Source organism: Lissotriton helveticus, chromosome 1_2 (genome assembly GCF_964261635.1).
Source record: "Lissotriton helveticus chromosome 1_2, aLisHel1.1, whole genome shotgun sequence".
Taxonomy (NCBI): Eukaryota; Metazoa; Chordata; class Amphibia; order Caudata; family Salamandridae; genus Lissotriton; species Lissotriton helveticus.
This window is the reverse complement of record NC_136058.1, coordinates 455,615,154-455,641,472: the sequence shown is the minus strand read 5'-3', so window position 1 is coordinate 455,641,472 and position 26,319 is coordinate 455,615,154. Positions and strand designations below refer to the sequence as shown.

The 26,319-nt window shown below is 46.5% G+C and overlaps 1 protein-coding gene across 12 annotated transcripts in view; it reads right to left on the bottom strand.

The window, feature by feature from the left end:
- LOC144807723 (uncharacterized) overlaps window positions 1–26,319 on the bottom strand; it is a 1,505,442-nt gene that overhangs the window by 1,359,349 nt on the left and 119,774 nt on the right. The window lies entirely within an intron of this gene.

Genomic DNA, 26,319 nt, shown 5'->3' with positions numbered 1-26,319 from the left:
ATAAAAATAAATACGGAGAGGAGAAAGATAAACAAAAAAACCAACCATATAAACACTTAGGCTCAATTAACATCGAAATAAAAGGAACCCCAGATTTTCTCAAACTTCCGAATCGACCCCACTCTTTGAGCATACACTTGTTCACTGTTTCTAACTTTTTGCATTTTATAACGCCATTCATGTACGTTGGGGCAATATTGCGATCGCCAATTTTGAAGAATTAATGACCTCGCCATAGCCATAGCGATATATGTGAATTTAACTAGTTGCCCTTCTAGCATCATTTCAGGATCGAATCCATACAAAATCATTTTATAATTAACAGAAACTGAGATTTCGCACTGGTTTTGCAAAAACGTGAATATATCTTCCCAGAAAGGAACAATTTTAGAACATTTAGCAACCACATGAGACCAATTAGCAGAGTCATGCTGCAAACACCTATAACAATTTGAAGAGCACTCAGAATACATCTTGTTAATTTTGACCAGAGTGAAATACAGCAGCCATTTACTAAAAAACAGCATTCTGCGCCAATTGGCCCCTCTTAGTGCAGAGAAATTCAACACAATAATTCTCTTCCATACGGCGGGCGTTAATACCATGTTTTCCTGGTCTAGCCATTTATTACTTGCTTTGCCCCATAGATTCGGATCCCTGTTCATGGTTAAACGGCGTTTCCACTCCCCTGGCTTTCTTTCTTGTATTAACAGAAAAAGTTCATTAAATAGTGAATCAGGGGGGGAAAGATGTGTAGGATCTAATTGAAGCAAAACACCATGAATCAGCTTATATGAACCCAGTAATATAAAATTACCCTGAACCCGGGCTGTCAAATCTGGCATCCTAATCCAGGTGTCATTTTTCAAAAAATCATTCAGTTTCCTGAACCCTATTTTCTGCCATTTTTCTAATAACTCCAAATTAATATCCACCCCAAAGAATGAGAAAACGGAGCTAATGGGAGAGAATATATTAAGAAATGAAAGAGTGCCTCTTTAGGAGTGCTGTACGTCTTTTAAAGAACCAGTGCAAAACCTTGTACCTAACTGTTTTTGATGATTTGAAAACTTGAAGCGGTGAGGGAATCTCAGCTTCTTTACAAATCAAATCAAAGAAAAAATTAATAAAAAGTTTTTGGGTATTGTCCTTAAATCTAGTCATAAATTGAGCCAAATAAGCATTAAAATAGTCTTTCAGATTGGGAAGAGCAAGCCCTCCTTGTTCCTTATCCTCAAATAAAGTGTGCAAGGCAATGCGTGGCGTCTTTTTAGCCCATATAAAAGAAGAAAACAAAGATTCAGCCTTAGAGAAAAATGAGCCAGGCAGAGCACAAGAGAGTTGAAAATAGAAAATTGAATAACGGAAGAACCGACATCTTAATTAGAGCAATACGTCCCATAATAGTTAATGGTAGGGAATTCCATCTTTCAAACATTACTCGGATTTTGTGCAGCATTGGTACAAAGATCAGCAACTGAGGATGAAAACCAAACCCCCAAGTATCTTTTAGGTTTATTATTGATGCATGACTTTAAATCGGGATGTATTACGGGGTTGATAACCCCGCACACTAGAATTTCGTTTTTTTTTTATTTATCCGATATCCCCCCAGATCCTCAAACTCTTTGAATATTTGTAGGGCCTGAGCTTGACATTGCATTTCTGGCCTGATTAACAGGATTATATCGTCTGCGTAAAGTTTAATTTTAGGCATCGAGTTAATAGGGGGAAGTAACAGTGGAGCTTTCCTGATTGCAGTAGCTAATGGTTCTATGAAAAAAGCAAATAATATCGGAGACAGTGGGCAGCCTTGTCTAGTGCCACGTTTCACCGAGACTAGTCCCACTGATTCTGTATTGATAATGATATTGGCCCAGGCCCCTGAATAAAGATTCTGTATCAGATCTATTATTGCATCTGGAAGTGCTGTAAAATAACAAAAAGTGTCTCCCATACCACCAAATCAAAAGCTTTTTCAGCATCAAATAATAGAATTAATGCTGGAATCTTTCGTGCTTCAAAGAAATCAAGAGCCTCCGTTAGAAAATGAGTATTGGTCAACAATTGCCTTCCGGCAACAAAACCATTCTGATCTCCATGAATCAAATCTGCGGAAAAAGAATTAAAACGAGTGGATAATAGTTTAGTGGTGATTTTATAGTCTGTGTTCAGTAACGTAATGGGTCTATAAGAGTTCGGGTCTGTCGGGGGTTTACCCTTTTTAAGAAAACTTACTATTGTTCCTACCCAAAATGAATCCGGAACATATCCGCCCATCAACATAAAGTTTAATAGTTGTATAAAAAAATCTGAAAAGGCACTAAAGAAAACTTTAAAGAATTCTGAGGGGAACCCATCAGGGCCAGCAGCTTTCCCAAGTGGGAGCTGTTGAACTACTTTCTCTACTTCCTCTCGCGAGAAGGAGATAACCATACTCGCTTGATCTATAGGAGAAAGAGTAGGAAGAGATTGTTTTTCCAAATACTTCAATAAATTTTGATGGTCTATCATCGCTTGAGTATCATAGATTTTCTTATAATGTGCGACCATAATATCTCCAATTTTGATTGGAACCGAAGTGTCTCTAAGAGTCTCAGGAGAGTTCAAAGAATGTATTAAATTCGACGAGGCTTGTTCTCTGGCCTGCCACGGCAGGAGTTTGCCAGTAAAATTACTCTCTTCATAGATTTTTTGAGAGCTCTTACGAAAAATCTCCTCACTCTGAGTATAGAGCTCCTGAGAGAACTCTCTTTTGGCCGCAATTAGTTGATCATAGACCAATCTATCTGAGTTATGTTGCATACGTATAGTCAGATCCTGTATTTTCTGTTGAAGCGCTTTATTCCTGTTTTTGGCGGCCAATGAATCGACTGCGTCTTTCCCAATAACCAGCCCTCGAATATATGCCTTCAGAGAGTCCCAAACATAGTTAAGGGGGGCTGTTCCCGCATTCCGTGCGAGAAAATCTGATATTTCTGTTTTAATAGCCTCCACCCAAGTCTCATCAGTCAGATATTTCTTATTAAAGACCCAGCGCTTCGGGATTCTTACCCTATCTACCGATCCTACTTCCATAATAATCATTGCGTGATCCGAGAATCCGTTATGGAGCATCATCTGTTTGGAGAAAATAATTTGACGTGAGATTAAAAAGAAATCAATTCGGGAGGAGGATTTGTACCTGCCGGACCAACAGGTATATTCCCTTTTATCTGGGTTTTGATTGCGCCAAGGGTCCCATAAATTAAAAATCGCCATATTATTCCTAATCGATCTAAGGGATTTGGGCTTATATTGAACCATCGACTTGCTGGATGAATCCAGCACTTTATTCATCATAATATTAAAATCCCCGCCTATAATAATTTCCCCCTTGACCATTAACAAAGAATGAAAAAGCTCCTCATATATCGCTGGTCTATCCTCCGTTGGAGCTTAAAAACTAACAAACGTCACGGTTAGGAATAACACAGGTGGCCCAGCACCATCGGCCCATCCCATCATGCTCCACCTGACCCACCTCGGCTTCTAGTTTTTTACTCAAAAATAGCGCGACTCCCTTCTGTGACTCTGAACATGCAGATAATACTCTACAAGATGCCCAACTTTTAAACATTGAAAATTCCTCATTTTTCGACCTGGGTATGTGGGTTTCCTGTAACAGAATCTCTGGGTCTCTGTGCACTTTTCCCTGTGTCCCAGAGTAAAAGTGCGTGCGTGTAGTATGGCTGGCCTGCCCTCCCATAGGAATGCATGGGGAATATGTGTGTCCATGTTAGTTCCTGATGTGTGGGGAGTGCAGGCTCGAGTTTGGTATGTGTGTACTCGTGAGAGTGAATGCTGCGCGATGGTATGTGTGGCGTGTATGTGTCTAGTGGGGAAGTGCCACTTCTAGACATTGATGTGTGTGTGCAGTGAGGGTGCTGGAGCGTGATTGGCTGGAGCTGGCTGGCAAGCCTGGCTCCAGGAAGTCTGGATGGGTCTGCCCAGGAATGAGTGGAGAGATCAGCATGAGTGATGTGTTGGAGGGCTGCACCTGGTTCCTGATGGGGCTGGGCTTTTCCCACACAATGCTGGCTCCGCCCCCTGTGGTGCGTCTTAACGACCCTAGCCTCCCCAGTGAATGAAAGGGGTGGTTGGGCCATCAAGGCTGCTCCAAAACCAGCTGCAACTGGTTTCCCCCCACCATGCACCCTGAGACAAAGGATTTACTAGTATAAGAAGGGGCTGTGTCCCCTTAGAGTTTGTTTTGTTCCAGGTTCCTGCCTGAGGGGGTTGCTGCTGTTGCTGGGCTAGAGGACCGCCACTTGGATTGTCTCCCTGCCTGGAGACCCAGTGAGCTGGCTCTGGGCCCAGCCTTGCCCTCCTGCCTACCTAAGGACTTTGCTGGAACTCTGCCCTGCTGAGGGCACCTGGGAGCGCTGTGCTGGTGCTCCCAGCGCCTGGGAGCGCTTTGGACTTTCCCTGGAGCGCCTGAAAGCACTTTATTTGCCTTTAGCGCTTGAGAGCGCTTTATTTTTGGTCCTAGCGCTGGGGAGCGCTTTTGTGCACAGCCGGTGCCCACCCGGCATTGGCACGCATTTTGCGCGAGGAGCGGCATGGGGCGGGAGCCCACTCCGCTATTTTGCCGATTTTCATGCCCCTCTAGCGAGAGCCCACCTCGCTTTATATTTTAATTAGAGAGGGTGCCGACCCCTCGTGGCAGCCGAGATCGTCCCCGTCGCCGCCCGGCCCGCAGCAGGAAGTCAGGCAGGCCGGGGGCGGGATCTCCGGACACCCGGAAGTAACCACCTTCCCCCGGGGCTCCGAGAGAGAGGAGAGCCCCGGGGTAAAGCAACAGAGGCGCGGCCGCCAGCGAGGCTCCCCGTCCAGGAGGGAGAGCCCCGCAGCCTGTGAGCAGCGCCGCCCCGAGACCGGAGAGCCCCGTGTCCAGGAATAAAGAGCTGCCAGCGGAGCCCGGTGAGTGTTGGGCTGGGGGAGAGCTCTCGTGCTAGAAAGAGGCGCTGAGTGCGCCTGGTGTGTCTAGCGGCCCCATCTGGTCAGCGGGCCGCTCCAACTATCCCCCCCAGTGAGGCTCAGGGGCTAATCTTGTGTTTGGGCCCCCCGAGCGGGGCACCTACGTCACTTTGGGCATTTTTGTATTCACGAGCCTGCGAGGCTCGAGGCGTCATTCTGTGTTGCTGAGTCCCCCGCGAGGGACTCCCACGATGCCCGCATTTGTTCTTCGAGTCGTGAGAGGCTCTTGTGCCACAGTTGTTCTAGAGCCCCGAGAGGCTCTCCAGTTGTTCCTGGGTCCCCCGTGGGGGACCCCACCGCCCAGTGAGGCTGCACAAATGTTTTGAGTCCAGAAGGGACTCCAACGAGGGGCACATCATTATTTAAGAGCCCGGAGAGGCTCAGGCGACCTGTGGTGTGTAGAGCCACGAGGGCTCTAGGGGCATCAGTTATTTTGAGCCCGAGAGGCTCCTGAGGGGCCAGTCCTTTGTTTAGAGCCCAGAGGGGCTCAGGGGACAGTCAGTTGGCCAGAGCCTGCGAGGCTCCAGCGTTGGCCCCAGCCTTGTCTCACACAGCTGCCCAGCACTTCGTGGGCAGCTGCAACGTTTAGGCCCCGGACACTGGGACACAGGGCGTCCTAGCCCTAGAGAGGCCAGTTGGCCTAGGGACTGCCACAGGTTGTAGCTAATGTGATTCTGGCGCATTTATGATTTATGTGCCAATGTGATTACTGCGCAATTGTTCTTTTGCTACACCGCTGAATGTAGGTTCTGCATCATGTGTTTTCCTTCCCTGCACCTCTGAATGTGTTGTTTATGCATCATGTGCCTTGTCCTTACACCTCTGAATGTATGTTATGCATCATGTGTTATGTGAATATACCCCTACAGGTATTGTGATACTTAGGTGGTTCTTCTTCCTAGTACAGGTGGTGCTAGGGAGGTCCTGTTACCAGTAATTACTGGTTGTGTACTTTATGTTATATTTTGTGCTACAGTGATTATGATTCTATGTTCTAAGTGCTATTTCTAAAAGTGTTTCTTCTAAAAGTGCTGATTCCTGACAGTGGTCCTGGTGGCCCTGTCTTGTACATATCCCCTGTAAATTCTGCCTGTGCCTGTTGGCACATTGTAAAGTGTGTGTTTTCATCTAATGTGTTTTGGTGTAATACAAAGGCTATTTCTTCATATAACCTTGTGTGGAGTTTCCTTTGTGGTGGGCCTTGGATGTTGTTGCTGGGGTGCGTGCGCAAATACTTAACTCACATCGGCTCCAAGTTTAGCCTTGCTGCTCGCGCCACGTTACCTAGAGGGTGAGCAGGGGTTACTTGGCGTGTAACTCCCTTGCCCTGACTTGGGAGTGGTGGTCTCTGACTGACTTTGGCGAAAGCCCTGGCCAGCCAAAGATCCCATTTCTAACACCTGGCGTTCCCGGTTGCAGCTCAATCTAAATGGGCCCAGCTGAAAATCTCTGCCCTGGCAGCATGCCTGGCGCTCCGTGACATGGCAGGCAAACAGTCTCCAGGCCACCGGAGGGATACGTGGTGCGGCAGCACGCTGCTGGGACGGGCCAATCCTCACTGCCTGTGAAGCATACTGCACACATGGGCCGGCGACATGGTGCTGGGACACAGGAGAGCACTATTTGGGTGCAGGTGCGCAAAGACAGGTTAACGGCAGTCTCAGCTGTTCTGACGCCACACGCAGTGTTCCTCGGCCACCTCGTCCACGCAGCAGATGAAGAATGGCCTTGAGCAGTATGCAGATCGAGGGCAAGGACGAGCACCGTCGGATGCAGGAAGGAGTGTTGGCAGGCACTAGGGTACGCCCAGCCTTGTCGCCTGTTGTGGACATGGATACAGTGTGTAGATGGGAAACATCCTTTACAACGCAACCGTTACATCACACTATATTTACAATGCAGTCATTACATCGTACCCTCCTTTACAAGGCATGTCACTACAATGCAGGCATTACAAGGCATGACCCTACATCACATGACACTACATCGCATGTCACTACAACACAGGCATTACAACGCATACCATTCGAACGCATGACACTACATCGCATGCCGTTACAACACAGGCATTGCAACGCATATCATTACAACGCATACCAATACAATGCATAGTCCCCTACACTGTCTAAAACTTACTCTACTGTTGCACCCCATGGAGTTAGAATAGTAATTTTTACCCCTATACTATCCAATACTTACCTTAAATACAATGTAATAGTTTGCGTTGTAATGGTATACGTTGTAAAGGTAGTTTCTAAAAATGCGATGTAGTGTCATGCCATGTAATGGAGCGCGTTGTAAAGGATGTTGCAATGTAAAAACTGCTTTGTAAAGGCATGCGTTGTAAATGTATGGATTGTAACATCATACATTCTGTGTAGCTCTGGGGTTATTTGTGAACGGGCCAGGCCTACCCAATCAATTAGAACACGGATACTCCTGTTGGTGATACGGTGACCGAACCACGAGGTCTGGGTGCCGTCCCTTTTATTAATTCCTCGACTGCTGGCTACTCCCACTTCTGGCATCTACCACCTCGTTACAGTGAGAGGGTGCTGACAGTGGCACACCCCTCGTACATCAGCAAAGTGGGGGAGCCCACCCAATATAACAGTGGTGCCATGCTGCTGCACATTCTTTTAAATGCAGCGAAAATTGCATTTAAAAGGCTTACAACCCCTGATGAGGCGTCCTAACTTGGTCCCCAGATCTCTCATGCACAGAAATCCACAACTTTGATCTTTTTTATATAATTGAAGGTGGCTCTTCCTAAAGGGTAGCTTGTCGCCAGTGTGTTTGTTGGGGAGGGAGTTGGAGGTTGACTCGTTTTGCAGCTTGTGGCTTTCATACCCCTCTCACCGAGACAGCGCGCGCTGCACACAGCTCCTGTATCCTTCCGCTGCTCTTGTTACTAATCGACACGGGGGCTACTTGTTATTAGTCACTTCCCTATTTATGCATAACACTTCGGGCCATATTATCAAGAAAGGGTGATACATTATCGCCGCTTTTATCGGCAGGAAACTGCAGCTGAAACGGCGATAATGGGCTTCATAATATGCCCTTGTGAATTACCATAGCAGCCCAGGTTCTGGTGTTAACCTGGGCTTCTATGGGAATTCACAAGGGCATATTATCAAGCTCATTATCGTCGCTTTAGCTGCAATTTCCTGTCGATAAAAGCGGCGATAATGTACTCTTTCTTGATAATATGGCCCTTCATTCGATAAATGCACCTGGGCCGCTAAAATTTCTTTGATTTAAATTATTCTCTTCCCCCTTCATCACGTTTAGGAACTCATGCCATAGGATTCTTTAGATGAAAACACAATGCACAGTGAAAATGTCATTTAAAGCACTTACGCCCCTGACGAGACGTCCTAACATGGTCCCGGGATCTCTCATTCACTGACATCGGTAACTTTGATCATTTTTTAATTATTAAAGGCGCCTTTGCGCTTAGGATAGCTTGTTTTCCTCTTTGGAGATGCAGAAGGCACGTGAGCATTGATTACTGCACCAGGCTCTGTCCAGATTCACTTTGCAGCTCGCCCACTCCCTCCTCCCACTCTTGTTTCTCACCCCTGCTCCCACAGTCGTTTCTCTCCACCCGTGACCCCCTCCCACTGTTTTACTAAATGAAGCAAAGGTGGCCCTGAAGCTTGATGGTGTTTTGTGGGTGTCGCTGTTCTTGGTTTTATCTTTTTCGCCAAACTATCAAACTCTTTCTTTCTCTGTTGACTTGAATGAATCCCCTCCCCAAAACAGTCCTCGCCTTCAATAAAACCTTTAACACACGTAATTTAGTACGATACAACTCTATCTTCACCCTTCAGGGCGTAGAGCGGTTTGTGTGGGGTTGTTTAGCCCTGTCTCGGTGTAAAACGTCACCTTCTCGCCTCCATAAACATAGCGGTGCATTCATTTTGCGCCCTGTCTTTGCATCACTCGAGGCTGCCAAAGCATGGGCCTTACATCTTCTCAGTGATTGAAGGGGCCATAAATACCTCCAGACTCCACCCCATGCCAGCAGAAACCAAATCAGCTATTAACTGCATTACTGCATAGTGCCAATATCGGCCACACTCACCAGCCCTCCTGCAGCAACTTACATGTCACATAAATAAGCAGACAAGACATTTTTTGGTGGGAAAAATTGCTAGAGGTTTATTAGCATACCAACTATGCCAAGATGTTGGGTTATCTTACAGGCGATCCAAAGGCAAGCCGCCCGTCGCAGCCTACCACCTGATGGGCCAACTTGCATCGTGGCCTTAGCCAATCGGTGCTTAGCGGTTGTGGTGAAAGGATAGCCCCTCCCACCTCCGGTGAACCATCAGTCCACCCCATTACTCACGATCCCCCACTACGAGGGGCGGAGAGTTCAGGCGACCCCCGTTTGTATAGGTTTCCAACCACCCGTAGGACAGACAGGGTGCCGTCGCACCCCAGGGTCCACCGCACAGACTTCCTTTGTGCTTCTGATGAGGGCACCCCTGAGTACCTTTCCGCCTCTGGATCGCCCTGTAACTCCGCCACAGCCCTGGGTGTGGCGACCGTCGCTGCCAGCGCTCTGACCAAGGCCGGTGCTCTTACTTACATCCCCCCACTTTCGGAGCCTCCCCTAGATCTAGGAGGAACAAGTCCATGCCTACTCTGGAGAGATGTACCCCATTGTCCTAGAAACACCCTGTGGATTTAGCATGAAGCAGCCAGTTTCTTATGAAGCCAAACCCCATTTGTTCGGTGAATTTACGCATTGCACTGTTCACTCTCCTGCGCACAGCCTCCATTGCTTGCCCAGTTCGGGCTCCCTGCCACAGGAGCCGTGGAGTGATTTCGGACCACCACAGTTCACATGTCCCTAACTGGTTGCTTAATTTGCAAAATGTGGCCTTCATGTTTTGAAGCAATGTCCTTTTGCGCAGGGCCGCCAGGTCGTTCCCCCCTGGTGTATAACTAACACGTTGGGGGGACGGGTGACTCCCCTCAGTTCCTACTGTAGTGTGCCCAACAACTCATTCCAACGCATGCCCGGGTATCCCATCCAAGTTATCTCAGTGTTGGAAAAGCCATGCCTCCACTTCTTGCTTTCCACCTACTTTGCCAACCTGCAGATGCCAGAGTGGCCAATCACCCAGACCTTTGTTCCTGGCAAATAAAGAAATGTGATGTTGCAAAACGTTTATTGATAGCACAACACGCCATTGTGCAAACAGTCAAATACACTTCACAACACACTGCTGCCAGTAACCGGAACCGGTTGCTGCAAACAAATTAACCTTCGTGGCTCATGGCCAAACAAAATTGCAAACAGAAAATTTACTTCACAACACACTTTGGTCATTCGCCAGGACCCGGCTGCTGAACAGATCTTAAAGTTTGTCGGCTCATGGCCGTATATATCTCTTGAAACAGTGGGATTCCCAACGCCCCACCTGCTTGATACCCTCTGCTGGCAACCCTTCCATAAAAGCTGTAGTTGCTGCCCCCATGCGGAAATGCTTGCTGGGATCCTTGTTGCCAGACAGCACTAGGCACGCATGCATAATGTGTTCCACCTGGTAATTTGTAAGGGGCTTGTTGTCTGCGTGGAGAAAAAGGTAACCGTCTGCTGCCTGGCGCAACTTCAAATAGGCGCGACCAGACTGACTGGGCAATACCTGCCATCACCCAGACTGTGCAGCCAGAACACCCTTCTCTCCCCACACTGATCCGTCTTCGACCTTCTTAGCATTATTTTGAGGGAGTCGCCTGAGAGCACCGCATCTTGTAATTTCAATGACACCCTAGACATGTCATTCTTGGCTCTGGCCACCAACTCCCTAATTCTAAGTGCCCCGCAGAGAGCCAGGCTGAACATGGCACCATCAAACACTGCCGCTCCAAAAGCTACGGGGCCGATTCACAGAACTAACTTAAGACAAAATCCTAAACTTACTCTTAAATCTGTCTCAAGTTTGTCTCAAGTTTGTCTCAAGTTTGTCTTAAGTTTGTCTTAAGTTTGTCTTAAGTCTGTCTTAAGTCTGTCTTAAGTCTGTCTTAAGTCTGTCTTAAGTCTGTCTTAAGTCTGTCTTAAGTCTGTCTTAAGTCTGTCTTAAGTCTGTCTTAAGTCTGTCTTAGCCATTAAAGAAATGGGGTGACCCAAACGGTACTGGACCTGGGTGACGTATTAGTATGAACAGACAGTGGTCCGAGACCTATTATTCCAAATACGTGAAAAATCACAATTTAATCAATCAAGAGGCGTATGTTATTTTAACAGCCCTAATCAATAAATCAAGAAAAGGTAAAAAATATAGGCAACAGCAAACTCAAAATGTATATACAATATTTTAATCTATTGTCAAGTTTTCGAAACGAAAGCACAATTCATAGTGTTATGTACTTTTCTTTATATGCATTGTCCCGTATTCAGAACGTGCAGTAAAGCAAAAGGGGTGTCAAAGGAGGGTGAACGTGATAAAGTGAAAGGAAAGGAATCACACAGATTGAAAAATTATTACAAACAATTCAAAAGAAACACCAGCCACTGAAGGCTGGAACCATATATATCCTGGCCACTTCAATTAATCAGCACAAATTCCCTAAATTTTTATTCCTAGGTATACGATGTACAAAATGTCTGCACTATATCTTGGAGGGTGATATAGTTAGTGGTCCAGGTTAAATAGTAAAATGTCGACGTTTCGACTCGTCTGGCGGCCTTGCGGTCATTTATTCCTGGGCCATGCGAGTCTTCTTCAGGACAGGTGGGACGGGACAATATAAGGATCTCATAGATGACCCCTTCTAGGGATATAATGGTCGCAAATCCCACTCCAAAATGTCTCAGTCCTTATGTTTTAAGGAAGGTCTCTATAGACTTGTTTAGTTTCCTATCCGATGGATGTTCATGTGTCATTACATGTCTAAAAATTCCGAGCATTTCACTTGTGCTTCCCGACAGACGCGTGTCTTCTACAATGTTCTCTGGCCCAACCACCGATGCCTGATTTTGCCTGCATTGATTACGTTAACCATCCTTAAACAAGACAAACCACCTATTCAGGCTAATTGATTAATTCGTGAGGATTCGCCTGTTTTATACTTTCCAATATCTACGATTGGGCTCAGAATTTTTAGACATGTAATGACACATGAACATCCATCGGATAGGAAACTAAACAAGTCTATAGAGACCTTCCTGAAAACATAAGGACTGAGACATTTTGGAGTGGGAATCGCGACCATTATATCCCTAGAAGGGGTCATCTATGAGATCCTTATATTGTCCCGTCCCACCTGTCCTGAAGAAGACTCGCATGGCCCAGGAATAAATGACCGCAAGGCCGCCAGACGAGTCGAAACGTCGACATTTTACTATTTAACCTGGACCACTAACTATATCACCCTCCAAGATATAGTGCAGACATTTTGTACATCGTATACCTAGGAATAAAAATTTAGGGAATTTGTGCTGATTAATTGAAGTGGCCAGGATATATATGGTTCCAGCCTTCAGTGGCTGGTGTTTCTTTTGAATTGTTTGTAATAATTTTTCAATCTGTGTGATTCCTTTCCTTTCACTTTATCACGTTCACCCTCCTTTGACACCCCTTTTGCTTTACTGCACGTTCTGAATACGGGACAATGCATATAAAGAAAAGTACATAACACTATGAATTGTGCTTTCGTTTCGAAAACTTGACAATAGATTAAAATATTGTATATACATTTTGAGTTTGCTGTTGCCTATATATTTTTTACCTTTTCTTGATTTATTGATTAGGGCTGTTAAAATAACATACGCCTCTTGATTGATTAAATTGGGATTTTTCACGTATTTGGAATAATAGGTCTCGGACCACTGTCTGTTCATAATTAAGTCTGTCTTAAGTCTGTCTTAAGTCTGTCTTACGCCTGTCTTACGCCTGTCTTACGCCTGTCTTACGCCTGTTGTTGTACCTGGCCCTGCTCCCAAAGCTAACCCCTGAACGTTACAACACATTTACCCTGTTCTCAAGCCTATTCGGGCTCCCTTTTCAACCTACCCCGGCACCCCTATGGTTGACGCTTGGGCAGAGCGCATTGTTAGTAGAGGGTAGGCCCTGCCCAGGTGCGGGTGGCATGACCTCGTAGTGTTTTGCAGCCATCTTCGTTTTAGTAGCTTTTCGACCCATCCCCATTATTAATTATCTGGCCCAGGGAACATAGGAAAAATATGAGACAGACATCCCTAAAATCAGAATTACGTGATACACTCTTTAGGAAGAGTTCTCCCCACCTCCTAGGTCTAGAAATAGGACTTCTGGGCTGGGACTGTCCTCCAGGCAATCTTGCTGGACGATACTGCCAGGATGTGTATTCCCCGTCTAGAGACAGTGACCGGGCCTGGGGAAACTCCGCCATCTGGTATCTGCTGTCTGCCCTTTAGATTAGAGGGGAGGAGTAGTTTCGGAGCTGCGTCCTGTCCTCCACAATGCCGATGCCGCTTCCTGCTGGGCGGCTGACGACCCTGCCTTCCTGCTTCAAAGGATGAGGTGGCCCATGACGGGAGCCACACCCAACCAGGCCCAGGGGAGGGAAACCCCCGGCCTTCACGAAAGGAGATCAAGGACATTTTCAGAGTCAAAAGAAGGACGCTGGAACTGGAGAATCAGATCTGCTAGGGGAACCTCCGAAGAGGCACCCCCGGGAGCACTCCTAAGGCACGACGAGTGGGCCCCTTACCATCATCTGAGCCCTGCTGACATCGTCGCTGCTCTTACCTGGCAGAGAAGGACTTCTGCCTGGAACCACCTGAGCCCTGCTGACGCTGTCGCGGCTCCAAGTCTTCGCAACCACCTGAGCCCTGCTGACGCTGTTGCGGCTCCAAGTCTTCGCATCATCTGAGGCCTGCTGACGCTGTTGCGGCTCCAAGTCTTCGCATCCACCTGAGCCCTGCTGACGCTGTCGCGGCTCCAAGTCTTCGCATCCACCTGAGGCCTGCTGACGCTGTTGCGGCTCCAAGTCTTCGCATCCACCTGAGCCCTGCTGACGCTGTCGCGGCTCCAAGTCTTCGCATCCACCAGAGGCCTGCTGACGCTGTTGCGGCTCCAAGTCTTCGCATCCACCTGAGCCCTGCTGACGCTGTCGCGGCTCCAAGTCTTCGCATCCACCAGAGGCCTGCTGACGCTGTTGCGGCTCCAAGTCTTCGCATCCACCTGAGCCCTGCTGACGCTGTCACGGCTCCAAGTCTTCGCTATCACCAAGAGTCCTGCTGACGCTGTCACGGCTCCAAGTCTTCCCCATCACCCGAGCCCTGCTGACGCTGTCGCGGCTCCAAGTCATCACCATCCCTGAGTCCTGCTGACGCAGTCGCGGCTCACGCCTGTCTTCCACCAGTACCGACCAGCAGCAACTTAGAGTGCGTTCCGCACTCCTAACCGCACTCCTGAGGGTGCCACGAACAGTGAGGACTCAACCACTAGTACCCAGTGTACTCCCGCCCGCACTGCTGAGGTGTGTCACGAACTTTGAGGACAGAACCGCGATTACGAAGCATACTCCGGGCCGCACCGCTGGTGCGCCACGAACTTTGATAATAGAACCACGGCCTCCTCTGGAGGTACTGTGTGGATTGTACGGACATTCACCTAACGAGAAAGTTATATAAAGAAGCCTATATTTTTACTAGAACTCTGTGACATGTCTATTTTGTAGTGGGTCTCTTCTACTACCACGTGTAGTTCGAAATGCTTGGCACGCTAACTAGGGAATAAGCCTGCCTGCCCTAGCTACCATCCCACCCAGGGGAGCAGGTGTCATTTTGGGAAGGGCCCCTCCCTTCCTTTACGTGGGAGTGGGCTTCCGACTGGACTGGGGTGCGACCCTCAGCCAGGTGGGAATTCCATTTCTAACACCTGTCTTAAGTTTGTCTTAAGCCAAACTTAAGACAAAATCCTAACTTCTGTGAATACCAAAAGTAGTAAGTTTAGGATTTTGTCTTAAGTTAGTTCTGTGAATCGGGCCCTGAGTCAGTAGCCTTGTGCATCCAACCTAGCATCCCCTGTAGTGTTTCAAAGTCTATGGAGGACCTATTGTCCGGTGCCTTTGGTTCGCTCCAGGCCCAGCCCTTTTAATGCTGCTCTGATCACAAAGGATTTGGTTGGATCTGACTGGCCCCTTAGTCTAGCGTGGTGGCGGATTGCTGCAAGATGGCCCGAGATCCAAGAATGACTCTTCCCGTTGTCTTTCGCCCACAAAATGAATGACTGTACTCTGATTTCTAAGGAGGACCCGCCTTATTCTCAGTCTCCCACCACTGAACAAACATTTTTGAACGTAGGACCTATATCTCTTGTTTGTTCTTGGCGCCAGGGACATCTCAACCAGCCCCCTCATTCGATTTTCCACTTCAACAGGAATCAAAGGTGTGCAGGGAAGGGGTCCCCTCCTCTCTTAGCCATGCCTCCTGGAACCGGCGCCACTGAAAACGAGAGAGAGTCTTAACTGCTGTGTTCTGCACACCTTGAATGTGTTGCGCCCTGCATTCAACATTATTTTTTGATTTCAAGAAAATTTTATTTAAAAGGAAGTGATACAAAGTAAACAGATCAGAATCCAATTCAAGTGATACACTACTGCAAGAGAGCTATACAATCAGGGGCTAAAACTTGAGAAATAATCAAAGTAAATGCATATAAAATAATGGTAGCCAGTTATAAAGTAGAGAATTCAATAAGGAAAAGCTATTAGCTGGGAACTAAACAAACGTATCACTATCAAATATGGAGGTGGGGACAGGGGAGGAAATAGAGTAAGAGAAGAGAGGAAAGAAGAGAGATCAATAGAAGGATGAAAAGGAGTAGAGGACAGGAAAGAGAAAAGAAAGAAGAAGAAAAAAGAAGAAAGAAGAAAAAAGAGGAAGAAGAGGAAGGATTCCCACAGGACTAACCAACCTAGAAAATTAGAGGACAACACTTAGACAGACATATCAAAAGGAAACTGAGGAACCAACCCTTTTGAGGACAACTCCATATAATCATCCAACGCTTTCCAAACCCCCCTAGAAATAGATGGAGAAAGGTGAGCTTGATCAACCGACGTATGAGCACTACGTAAAAAGGAAACCCAGGCCCACCATGTATGATATGAAACCAAAGAAAAGGATTTCCATTCCATAAGAATGATTTTCACAGCAATAGAGAGGAGAAGATCCATCAACTGTAAATCCAGAGGATCCAATGGGAGAGGAGTAGGGGCAGCCAGTGGACCCAACAGAATGAAAGGGAAAGAAAGTTGGAACTCAATACCAAAAATAAGAGAGAGATGTTTATGGATGAGGTCCCAAAAAGGCTGAAGCAAAGAGCAACCAAAAAACATATGGTGAAAATCACCTGGCAACAAGCCACAACTCCAGCATAGGTTGTCATCTTTAAGATTCAGAGAATGAAGACGCACAGGCGTCCAATGGAGGAGATTGATAGAGAAAAACTTAGATTGCATTAAAGATGGTGCAATTTTATTACGGAGAGAGAGTTTACCAATTAATTGCCAAGTCTCCGAGGAAATATGATCTGTAATAGCAGGATCAAAGTGATGTATCCATTTTTGCTGAGCAACCGTCTGTGCGGGTAGAGAAGCAGATGACAAAAATTTATAAATCTTTGAGGCCACATGACCAGATTTGATCCAAATATGAAAAAGTGAGATAAGAGAAGAGGTGGGATGAAGACGGACTTTAGCAAGGGCCACTTTAATTTTTAGAAAAGTATAAAAATCAAGATTTGTTAAAGAATGCTTTTGAGCCAGGGTGGAAAAAGGAAATGGTTGATCAGAGGCATCATACAGATGTTTAACAAGCAAGATCCCTTTATCTACCCAGTAGGCCATAAGGTTGGGAGTAAGGTTGAGTTTAATTTTGGAATTCCGCCAGATAGACGACCACTTAGTTTTGTGTAAAGGAATTGCCACTTTCTTGTCTACTTTCCTGACCGCCGCAATTGTATCAATAATGATAGAACGAGAAAACAGGATATGTAAACTAGATGTCGTGCAAAACGAGGCAGTAGGTAAAGGGGATGCTAATGCTTGCTCAATGAGCAACCAAGAGGGAACATGAAGAGATGGAGGAGAGAACCATAAAGCTCCTTGAGAAGCCAGAAAGGCAGTTTGGTATTTTTCCCAATCTGGAAAATTGCAACCCCCATATCGCAAGGCCGACGCAAAAATTTGTATGCAAGTCTAGCACGTTTGTCATTCCACAGAAATTTAGAAGTCAGAGCATCGATTTCGCGAAAAAAGGAGTCCGATAATTTAACCGGAAGCATGGAGGAAACAAAATTAATAATCGGTGTGATCATCATTTTGAGAGTCTGGAGACGACCCCACCATGAAATATGTTTCGGAGACCATGTATCTAGAAGACGACGGACTTTAAGGAGAGTCTGGGATTCATTATAGGCAGTGGTAGCATAGAGAGTAGAAAAAAAATAAACCCCTAAGTATTTCAGATGTGTGGATTGCCACTTAAAGCCCGCTGAGCCAATATGGGAGGGGAAACAATAGGCATTCAAAGGGAACATTTCTGTCTTATCTTTATTTAGGGTATACCCCGAAACCGATGAAAAGAGGGAAATGATATTTGAAAGAGCAGGGATTGCCAAAGCAATATCATCAGAAAATATGAGAACATCATCCGCGTACGCAGCTGTTTTAATACAGTGAGGCCCGAAACAAAAACCTTTAATATCAGGGTGTAACTCAATCAGTCGAAGGAGAGGGTCAATAGACAGTAAAAATAAAAGTGGGGATAAAGGACATCCCTGTCTAGTGCCCTGACGAAGATTAAAAAACGACGATGTAGCACCATTAACTCTAATGTTAGCTTTAGGTAGAGAATATAAGGACATTATCATATTAATGAAAGAGTCGCCAAGCTTGTGTGCGCACAAAACAGCTCGAAGAAATGGCCAAGAGACCTTGTCGAAGGCCTTTTCCGCATCAAGGGCCAAGGCCGCAGCAGGGAGTTGAGATCTTTTGGCAGCACCAAGAACGTGACAAAAAGTGCGTATATTATCCCGCGCAAGACGGCCTTTCACAAAGCCAGTTTGAGAGGGATGAACAAGATGAGGGATAAAGGCTTCTAATCTTTTGGCTAGAATTTTAGCAAAAATTTTAGCTTCCATGTTAAGGAGAGAAATAGGACGAAAGTTTTTAGGATCCGAATGATCCTTCCCTTCTTTCGGGATCACTACTATAGTAGCTTCAGCAGCAGTACCAGAAACAGATCCATCCTTAACAAAAGAGTCAAAGAGAGATTGTAATTTGGGAACAAGCGTAGGAAGAAAAGTTTTATAAAATAAGATCGGATAACCATCAGGACCTGGAGCCTTGCCAGAACGAGTAGCTTTAATTGCGGAAATAATTTCTTCGGGGGAAATAGGCTTGTTTAGAGAAGTACGATCATCATCAGAGACCGACTGAATCGGAACCCAAGTTAAAAAAGCCTGACACCGGTCAAAGGTGGAAACAGTAGAAGGAGTGTACAGTTTATCATAATAGTCACGAAAGACTTCAAGTATTTCCCCTGTTTGAAATTTTTTAGAACCTGTGTGGTCAGTAATAGAAGAGATTTGTGAGGACTTAAAAGAGAAATCCTGAAATTTTAAAGTAGCAGCCAAAATCTTCCCAGCACGATTTTTTAACAACAACTTCTTGGATTTCTGTGCCTGTACTCCAATATGAGCTCGTTTAGTAACAATGGTATTATATTTGTATTTCAGTTGTTTTATTAGCTGTAAACAAGATGAGTCTTTAGATTGTCTAAAGGTGGCTTCCAGAGTTTTAATCTGAGATGACAAGTCTGTAAGCTCCTGTTTAATATCCGAATTTCGTTTGGACATACACTTAATCACCTGACCACGTAAAGTGCACTTAAATGAGTCCCATAGAACTACTGGGGAAGAGACAGAGCCTTCATTCTCATGAAAATAAATGTCAATAGCTTTAGAAAATTCATCAACCTGAGAAGCATCTTGTAAAACTTCGGTATTCAATCTCCATGAACGACCGCGCCCTTTAGGGGCAAAGGAAGACAATGTAAAGGTGACCGCCGCATGATCGGAAATCAAAATAGGATGTATAAGCGGGGAAGAGGAAGACGAAACAAGCGAAGAATGAACCAGGAGATAGTCAATACGAGAGAAGGAAGAATGAGGCGAGGAGAAGAAAGAAAAATCACTACCAGTAGGGTTGTGAAGTCGCCATAAATCCTGAAGATGCATAAAGGAACACATGTTAAGCATTTGTTTGTGAGATTTAGGAGGAAGAAACTGAAATGCAGAGTTCCTGTCTAAAAGAGGGTCCATTGGTAAATTAAAATCTCCGCCTACAATAAGATTACCAGAGTGCGGGGTGTCATTTATTTTTTTGGTAACCGACTTCCAAAAGGCCGGATCATCAACGTTAGGAGCATAGATATTCATCACAAACAGGTCATGTTGACCATCTGATAACTTAGACAACAGCCAGCGACCCTGAGAATCATGATCAGAAGACAGTATAGATAAACCAGAATTTTTTGAAACTAATGTAATAACCCCATTTCGTTTACCAGAGGCATCAGAACAGCAAACATCCGAGACCCATTCCTTCTTCAAAAACAACGCCTCTCTGTTAGTGACCTTGGTCTCTTGAAAAAGAACTAGGTCAGAAGACAGAGATTTACAATAATCCAATACTTTTGACCTCTTCACTGGATGATTCAACCCCTTAACATTAAGGGATAAAACATTTAAACCGAGCATGGAAATACAGAATAACACAAAAAAGATGACATGGATGACAGAAAAAGGAGCAACCTTACATAAACAGGGAACAAATCTTCAGTCCCAGAAAACACGGAGGGAGAATCCATGTGGGGAATCCAAGAGAAAGAGGAGGAAAGAAGAGAAGAAAAGAGAAAAGGAAGGAGGGAGAGAGGAAGCAGTAAGGGAGGCCTAAAAAAGACCAACATCATACTAGGGAGAACGTGGAAAAGGCGAGTACGGGTCCCGTACTGTGAGGAAAAGTAACTGATCATAATAGCCCCAAAATACAACAAGCTGATAGCAGTAAATATGAACTGTTAACAGACAAAAGTAGCAACGTAAAGCTGCAGAACCATGTGGATAGGCATAGTGTAACTTAAAAACAGAGTATAGACACATTAGGTCATCAGACTAATATCAGAGACATAGCAATAATAGGTAAAACTAGCAGAGAAACTAATTTAGAAAAACAAAAAACATAGGCAACTTATGAACACTAGATGAGTGTATAACGCGCAATATGCACATCCTAACAGAAAAAACATATCTAATGAACAAACTATACCTGTATATGATAACAATATATAATTGAAGTAGAAAACATCGGAAGAAACAAATAAGTAGGAAATAAAGGAGGAAAGAGAATAACATGAATAGAAAAGTAGAAGATAGAAGAAGACAAAAATGAGAAGGAATATGTAACTATTAAGAGATAAGCGTCGAGAAAAGAGAAAAGAAACTTGAAATAAATAAATAAGAACAAAAAATAAGAACAAGAGGAGCAGAATACAAAACTGAATAGCATGACTTTGGAAAGAAGGAGAGAGCAGAAAGCAGTAAGGGTCCAGAAGAAAACAAAAGTCTATCAAATAACCTTGGAAGGAAGACCGGCAAATATCGATAACATGAACAGGCATAATGTACCGAAACAGAATGTAGAATTACAATTAGTTAGTAGTCTAATATCAAGAGACATAGCAATACTAATTAATATTAGCAGAGAAAACTAATTAGAAAAACAAAAGCCTGAGATAACTCATGAACAGGAGATGAATGCCTGTCAAACAAAAATGCAGAACCTCAAAATATAGTTAACGAACAAGCTATAACTGTATATGATAAGAATATATAGTTGAAGTAAGAAAAACCGGAACATATACCTATGAAGGAAAGAAAGGAAGAAAGATATGAAAATAGATAAAGAAGAGAAAGACCGAAAGAAGACAAAAATGAGAAAAAATAAGGTAACTAGCAAGAAGTAAGCGACTAGAAAAGAGAAAAATAGCTTGGATTCAACAACGACAGAAAAAAGAGCAAGAAAAACAGAACGCAAGCTAAAGAGTAATACTCTGGAACAAAAGGAGAGAACAGGAAGCAGTGTAAACACCAGAAGAGCAGAAATAGTCTAGCAAACAACCCTGGAAGTGAAGAGCATCATATAAGCTGAACATGAGAGAGGGGAGACCCAGGCCTGCAAAAAAGTACATCCAAACGACAGAAAAAGACAAATCAAGTGCCCGAGGCACCCGAAGCCTGCGAAGTCGCTTTCTGAATCTCCACCTCTATCTCCAATTGGTTGTCCAGAAATGTAGATAAATCAGCCGGTTCATCGAAAATTCTAGAACGTCCTTTATAAGTAATGCGGAACTTCGATGGACCAGAAAAAGAAAAGGGAATGGCCATTTCTGACAAACGCTTCCGAAGATTGAGGAAGCCCTTCCTCCTTATAACCGTATCTCTGGCAAAGTCCTGAGAAATTGAGATTGGCTGACCATTCCAGATGACTTGTTTAGTTTTGCGCATATGAGAGAGAATCTGTTCAGTATGCTGATGTCGCAAAGGCTTAAAAATAACTGCTCTTGGCTGGGTAGCCGATTTAGACCGAAACGTTGGAACACGATGTGCCCTTTCTATCTCAAACTCTCTGAGGAATGAGATTTGTAAGGTGTCCGGAATCCAATGAGATAAGAACTCTATCATAGATGAAGATGATTTCTCTGAATCTTCCGGCAGGCCAAAAATGCGTAGGTTAGATCTACGGTTGCGATCTTCCTGCTCAGTGAGATCTCTTCGCAATGCCGCCATTGAGCGCTCCATGTGGTTGATGGATCTGGAGTGTTTCTGCATACCATCCTCTGCAGAACTGATTCGTGATTCCGTGGCAGATACACGAAGAGAGAGGGCTTTAAAGTCATTCCTGATAGCAGACACCTCCACCTGCAGCAAATCCGTATTAGTTTTTGTTGACTGCGCAATATCATGCACCTCATTAAGGCGCGTTAAAATGGTGTCCAGCGTGGAGGTAGTGTCTGACTGAGCAGAGTCAGGCGTAGGAGACACAGCCTTAAGTCTCTTCAGTGACGTGCCCACATCTTTAGAGTCTTTGTTACTCGTGGAACGACCCATACTTGCAGCCATGAGGAAGCAACCACAAAGAAAAAATATGCAGCTACGTGAAAGAAAGAGAAGAGCAAAAACTGCGCAGACTTCAGTCCAAAATGAGAAAAATAACACACTGAGCTCAATGGGCGCTAATAAGATAATAGCGGCGGACTTATATGCAGGCAGACATGTAGCCAAGAAATGATAGAGCCACAAATAAATCAGGAGTGCACACCATGGAGTTCGCAGGAGAAAAACTCACACCTGAATGAGATAGCCGAACTTAGAGAAAAATAGCGTGTAGGCACCTTAATTCCCAGCCAAGCAGCAAGAAAATAGCAAAAAAAAGGAAAAATTTTTACCAAGTGCAGGCATTATATAAGAAACACCCTCGGCAGACACCACGACCTGAAACATTGTAGCGCCAACAGCATCCTTGAGGAGAAATGTCATCTGCGTCAGGAGCAGGAAATGGCGGCCGTCTGTGAGGAAAAACGAACGTCAGGCAGAAAGCATGTAGCCGGTGACAAAGGCAGCAGGAAACCTCGTAAATCAGCTCCCTTCACATTCCGCTGCTGAATGCTGTCTGTTCCGCTCACAGGGGCAGTCGGGGAACGAAGAAAACAGCCCGACGGGAGAACTCGCCTCGGAGCTCAAGCGCAGTCCGCCATGCTGAAGCGGCGCGCAAGCCACGCCCCCCTGCATTCAAAATTATTGAACAGACAAGCCCGCACCAGCTCCCTCAAAACCAGGGGGCAATTCTCTGACTGGGAGTTAATGGCCTGACCTACCGCCAGATTATCAGACCACAAGAGGACACTCTTAGCCGCCAGCACTGCCGGCCACAAATGGAATGCCACCACAATCCGAAACAACTCTAACACTGTGATCTTGGCCGTGATCTTTTTCTTGTGCCAGGCGTTGGGCCATTTCTCCCCACACCATTCCCTGTCCAAAATGGCCCGGAATCCTTCCCTGCCTGATGCGTCTGTGTATAGGGATAGGTCCGGGCGGCCTGCCCAGGGATCCCTCCAAATTACTGAGCTGTTAAAATTGGCCAGGAACTCAGCCCACATGGTCAGGTCTTGTCTCATGCCTTTGCTTAATTTCACCATGTGGTGCTTCTTTGTGACCTCGGCAGTGGCCCTGGATAACCTTCTGGCAAACACCCTAACCGCTGGGATGACCATGGATGCAAAATTCAGTTTCCCCAGTAGACTTTGGATGCATTGCAAGGTGGCCCTGTCCTGCCCTGCCACGGACTGTATGTGTTGTGCTCAGTCACAAACCTTGTCTGCAGGCAATCTGGACTCCCCTGCGATGGGATCAAGCTTGATCCCCAGAAAAGTTAAGACCTGCACCGGACCCACCGTTTTACCTGGCGCGAGGGGGACCCCCAAATGACAGGCTAATTGCTAAAAATCTGCAATGGCCAACTTACAGTCCTGCAAGCCATCACTCCCTAAGAACAAGAAGTCATCTAGGGAATGGGTCACCCCTTCCACCCGTTAGGTGTCCTGGAGGGCCTATTGCAGGAAGCAACTGAACGCCACACGGCATAGCGCAACCCATGAGCATGCATTGGTCATAAAAGTACCTGCCCTCCAGCTTGAAACCCAGCAGGTGATGAATGCTCGGGTGGACTGGTAGCAAGCGAAAAGCAGATTCAATGTCCGCCTTGGCTAACCAGGCCCCTCTGCCCACCCTCCTCCAATGCCACGTCCAGAGTACAATAAGACACGTCGCAGGAGTCCTCCTTCAGCCCCTGGTTAACTTAAGCCCCTTCTGGGTATGAGAGGTGGTGAATTAATGTAAATACCCCGTTCCTTCTTAGGCACCACCCCAAGGGGCGAGACCACAAAGTTATCCAGCAGGTGTTGCAGGAATGGACCCGCCACCATGCCCAAGGACCTCTCCTTCTCTACCTTGGCCCGGACTACCTCTGGTTGCTCTCTCTGATCTAAGGTTGTCGGCCTCTCTGCTGCCCAGGGGTCCCACGTACGGGATCTTAAAGCCTTCTCTAAATCCAAACAGCAGAGTGCGGCTATCTAGTTTGATGGGATACCGTATTAGGAGAGGCGTGATGTTGGCCAGGCTGACAGGGGAAGGGCCTTTGGTGGTATTCCAGAGTGTTGGTGTAGTAGCCGTGGTGAAAAGGCTCCCTGATAGGCCAGAGTCGATCGCAGGGACAAAATGTTGTGCAGGAGTGGCTGATGGGTGAGGGGAGGGTGGAGCTAGAGATACTGGTGATCTTGCAGCCTCAATTTTGTTGCCCGCCTTTGCCGGCTGTCTGTCTGTCCTGGTTAGTGTGGCAAGAAACCGCTGGGTGGGGCCCGCCACATGTGTTACATGCATGCTGGAACTTGCACGTCTTACCCCAAGAGCAGGATCCATTGTTAAAAAGGTGGCATGTACTTGGGGGGACCTCCTGAAACCTCTCCTTTATCTCCCCCCTGCGTGCCCCACAAAATGCCTGTTTGCCCCTTGTGCCCGATTGAAAGGACCCCCTGGGTAGAGCTTGTCCCACCTGTGTATTTACCTGGGGGACTGCACTCTGCTGCACATGGGCACCCATTTGGTCCATCCAAAGATGGACCTCTTTTTGGTCCCAAGCCATCTCCGGGCACTGGGACATCATCCTCCTGAACTCCCTATCATAATTCAACCAGCCCCCCCCCCCACTTCATAGCCTCATTGTGTATTGTGTATTGTCCTAGAATACTGTACCAGCCCAGGGCCCTGTTCTGCAAATTTCTCCATCGTCATGGAGGCTAGGATGGAAAAAGCCTCAAGCCAGTTTGCTATGCTCTTCTCTGGCCAAGGCTGGTATTTTACTTTTTTATCATCCTCCTTCGCCACATCTTCCTGGCGTCAAGGCCCTCTTGACCCAACATGAGCAGGGTAAACATGTCTATAAAATCCCGCCTCCAAATTCCTTATTTGACTTCCTGGGGCACCTGCCAGGCCTGTGAGCATCGCCCAGACAGCAGCGGGGCGATGGTGACCTGTTGGACAAGGAGGGTGTGAGAGCGAGTGCGCTAGCAGACATTACAGATGCCGCCCCGCACTGGTGTTCACAGGGGGTAGAACCTGGCTGGATGTTTGGGGGAGGAGCAAGACAGGTGCTGGCACAGTGATTTGCCCCCAGGAGGTAGGGGTTACCGGAATCTCTATCGCCTCAGTGGCCTCCATCTGCCCTACTGGCTCACCAACACCTGCGGACCATACATTTGCCGCTGCTAACGTGGCCCCTTCCTTAACCCTTACACTGTTGCCTGAATACGCAGGACTGTGCCCAACGGTACCTGCCTGCAACCTTGACATGAAACTGTCCTTGAGTTTAGCAAGATCGTCCCTAGTGGCGAAATTACCTTGGGCCGCTGTACTGTCCGTCGGGGTAGGCGAGCCCAGGGGCGGGGGAGCACTCTACAGTGCAACGACCTCCTTAGGGTTCTGAACTGTTCTGCTACTGGGTAGCGGAAGCGGTTCTGCCGGAAAGTCCCTGATCGTGCGCTTGCGGACTAGCTTAGGTCTAGAGGGGCCGCCTCTGCGCCGAGCTGCCGTTCTGAAGGGGGGGGAATCGCCGACGATCCCAGAGTCCTCCTGCTCAGGAGCATTCATAATGCTGCTAGCCCAGGCCAGGCCTTTCACCTTGGCCGTCTTGAGGAAATTCGCCTATTGCGCATCTTGTCAAGTGCCCGGCATTGAGTCCTCCACATGGGACCTCTCCGGGAAAAGGAGGGGAGCACTGGCTGTACATGCTGACCTCTGCCGTTACACATACTGCCAACCTGAGGAGAAAATTATTTCGATCAGCAAAAGGGAATCACTGCGTTGCCTAGGGAGGACCTCTAAGTCCACTGTTGTTGCAGAAGCTCAGTGACCCCACCTTACCCCTATACTTACTTATCGTGTGGTAGCGTAAGTGGACCTAGGGTGCAAGGTGCGCAAGGGTCGGTGCGAATTGTCCTCTGCGTACGAGGATGGTGGGGGGCTAGGATGAGAAAAGCAGACATTAGCTGTACCCGTGGAGTGAGGCTCGTTAACCATCAGTGGTACCTCCCCGTGGGGCCAGCTGCTATCTCCCCTGCTCCCTCCCGCCTGCTGACACTTGACCCATACCTGCTCCTAATCTCTGCTGTTC